Genomic DNA, 3621 nt, shown 5'->3' with positions numbered 1-3621 from the left:
CCCCCCCCCCCCCCCCCGATTGTATCATTTATGCATATGTCAGAACGGTAATCTACACGAGGGTTGTTGTTATCTTCAAGATGATCACCTATAACCTCATTCTAATAGTGCTTCTACTAATCAAAACATTCTTTGAATTCTTCTGAAGAATTATCTTCACAGCCTGTGACATGCCCATACACAAATGTCATTTGCTTTTTCATAATAATGCTAAATCATTACTTTTTGAGGCTAGATTCAATATATTGAAATACTTGAAAAATATTTGAGTTTAAGATGGGCACCTGGAATTAACCATCAAGGTGGATGTGACCACTTGTGTCAAAGTCTCGAGGCTGAATCTTCTGTACAGATCATAATCCAAAAGAATTCCAAAAACGTTCCTGTAGCAGTAGTGCAGATAAGGAGAACGTTTGGGGCTGACTCCTTTAAAGGACAACATGTACTGAGGTGTGTGGTCATTTTAACTGACAAAGCTGTTTACTCCCTTCAATTCTTTAGGAAAACTAGGAGTAGTCATTCTTTTGAAAAATCAGTTTTATTCCCTAGGATCATTCCTAGATGCTTAGATTACTGGGTGCCACCACTTAATCTATGCCTAGCTCATTATGAGAGAAACAAACATTCCTTGTTGAATGAAAAATCCAAGTAAAGTCATTCTAAAGTGTCAGAGGAAAGTTTGATGCTCGGCCTCATGATGTTTGGCAGCCTGGATTTGCAGATTAGTGAGTGAGCTGCTGGAGAAGGTTACATTCTGGCTTTGGGGACCCAAGGCTCAGGAAAATATGTAAGTTTTCAGCAGAATGGTCAGTTTCCAGTTTACATAATATCTGAGCCAGTTAGCTTTTTCAAGGATATTAAGATGAATTGCAGAAATTTTGGTCACATTTCCAAACTCAACCCCTGCTAATGTGAGAACTGACTCTGAGGTCACTTGGGTCAGTCTGGGGCCTCTCGTTATTAATGCCCATTAAGGGGAAAAATGGTTTGGCCTGCGCAACATGGACAAAAATTTCTCTAAAGCCAAGGAATCCTGAGTCACCCCTCACACACCCCAAGCCAAAGAGCAAGAAACAGATTACTTGTTGAACAAAATTATCCACAAATAGCCAATGTGTAAATTAACATTATGAACAAATTCCTGGGGACCAGTCACATATAACCCTCCTAGAAGAAGAGAGCATTTCTCTAAAAACAGAGATTTAAGACATACAAAAATATTTTGACTCTTACGCACATCAAATATTTATTCGACTTTAAGCCAATTCTCATTGCTTTTGACTTTTCACTTTAAGTTCAGCCAAAAAAAAAAAAAAGTTGGGATTGAGGGTAAAGCAAATGCAATGTGGGGATTGATCCAAGTTGAAAATGAACACTTTGTCTTTATTTTCTTTCCTCCGTGTTCTCCCTCCCCACATACTAGACCTTGAATGGCTGGTTTCCTCCAAGGCCTCTGTGCTGAACTTGCACTGATGTTTCATGTTCTAAAACTCCTGCTTCCTGCCACTCACTCCTATTTCTAAACCCACTTTTGGCCTCCTCCAGCTGACTAAATGTTCTTACAGCGTTGTGAGTGATGGTGCTAGTGACAGAAGACAGCCGTCGTTCAACTCCTCACCTGGCAGAAATCTGATTCAGACTCATTTACTTTTGGCGTGGCCAGTAACAAGAAACACAAATGCAGGCACACTTCAAGTTGAACCCACAAGTGTACTTTATCACTGTCTCCCATCACCTTTTGGTCCAGAATGTGGGAAGGATTCTCTGCTGGAGCCAGAGGGCATTCTCATCTAATCTCCCTCACATAGCAGTTGGGGATTGGGGAGCCCCTATCACAGCCTGTGAGTCTAATAAGCATAGTATGTAAAGTTACTCAATAAATGTTGGTCTTTATCTCCCCACAGTGGGAACCAGCTTTAAGATAGGGTCTCTGGGCTTATCTACATGATATGTGTACTGACATTATTGCTCTCATGCCCTGTGCCAATTCTTTTATAACAACCCTGTGAAGTAGGTAGTGTTATTCTCCCAACATGTCAAAAGTATAAATTGAGCACGGAGAATTCAGGCGACTTGCCCAACTCACACAGCTAAGAAGAAGATTCAGACCCATAAGGTCTATCTAGAGCAGTACCCATTTCCTTAACCTCATCTGCACATCCTGCCTCTCTTAGGTGGTTGTGTGAATTCTTACACCGTGGGAAACGGCGGCACTTCCTAGCAGGTCTCACCAGAAACGTAGCAGTGGGCATCTGTGTCACCTGCTCTTATATGGAGGTATACCCTTTCCCTTTATGTGGGCTAAATGGAGCCAAGGCTCTTATCAGCACCACCAGATTTCCTCAGCTGGCTCTATTCTCTGTCTCATTCTAATTTATCAACCACACTAAGTTCAAACTAACCCGGACATGATCCAAACAAAAATGTGTGCATGTCTTCTCTAAAGGCCATGTCAGTATGGGTCAAGAGGGTGGCTTCATACACTTCACTGCCCTCTGCTGGAAAAGCATGCCAACAACTACACAAATTTGTGAAGCAAAGCATGCCCCCTGGAGTTGTGCAGTGCAAAATGTTTATAACTAGAACCAACGGCGGGAATAAAAGGCTTCTAGTAACTTAACCAATAGTCCGGGGATCGAAAGTAGTACATGAGGCATAGAAACAGTCCTCGAGAGACTTTCCCAGGATTTTCTCTGGCTGCACTGATAACTTGTCCCATGGGTATCTGCATTTTAAAACAGAAGCTTGTTAACCTAAATAAATCTTTAATTAGTAGGATTTAAAGCAATGTGATGAGTGATGAGAAGATTTTCATGCAGGGACGAACATATTTTTGGATGGTGATGTCTTATGAGTCTCTCTGCAAAATAATGAGTGTGTTTCTTCAGACATTTGCAATTAAAGCACCTTAATATAAAATATCTCATTTGAACTACAAAACAGCTCTGAGAAGTGTTATAATTGTCTCCATTTTAAGAATGAGCAGAGGACAGTAGAGGAGTTTGTTTAATGCTTTTGGTGTCCCTAGAACTGTATTAACTGTGTTACACCATTTATTTAGTCTTTAAAAGAATCTTGTAGGTGGTATCCTACTGTTTTAGATGAAGAAACTGGGCTCTGAGAGTCCAAATGTTTTGCCCAAGGTTATTCAGGTAGGAAGGTCAAAGCCAGGACTTAAACCCAGGTCTGACTGGCTCTACAGCTGAGCTCTTTCCAGTACAAACATCACACAGGTCAACCCAGGGACCCCTGTCCTAAGCCTGGCCTCAGGTGAGGAGGTGGGGAGGCCAAGACCAGCCTTCATTGAGTACTTTCTACAGAGGAATGTGACATATGTTATCTTACACAACAATCCATTAAAGTAGGTATTACATCTCCCACCATGTATAAAGGAGCACTTACGAGTTATAGTCGGGATTTAACCCAAAGTCTCTCAACTCCTTAGTGTTCTTGCCAGGATACAAAGTCCTCCAGGCAGACGTGCTGGTACCTGGTACTCTCTGCAGGAAGCAGCTCCCAGGAGGCTGAGCTGTTACACACTTCCTAAGCCCATCTGCAGAGACACAGGCTACCTTCTGCCTGCTTTCTTCCTCACAGCACTAAGTCTTATCCTGCTTTCCC

At 42.0% G+C, this 3621-nt stretch overlaps 1 protein-coding gene across 1 annotated transcript in view; it reads left to right on the top strand.

Annotated features, from left to right (window-relative positions):
* KCNV2 (potassium voltage-gated channel modifier subfamily V member 2) overlaps positions 1-3621 on the top strand; it is an 11822-nt gene that overhangs the window by 7809 nt on the left and 392 nt on the right. The window lies entirely within an intron of this gene.

Source organism: Tupaia chinensis, unplaced genomic scaffold, assembly GCF_000334495.1.
Source record: "Tupaia chinensis unplaced genomic scaffold, TupChi_1.0 Scaffold000354_1, whole genome shotgun sequence".
Lineage (NCBI taxonomy): Eukaryota > Metazoa > Chordata > Mammalia > Scandentia > Tupaiidae > Tupaia > Tupaia belangeri.
This window is presented reverse-complemented; position numbering and strand designations above follow the sequence as displayed.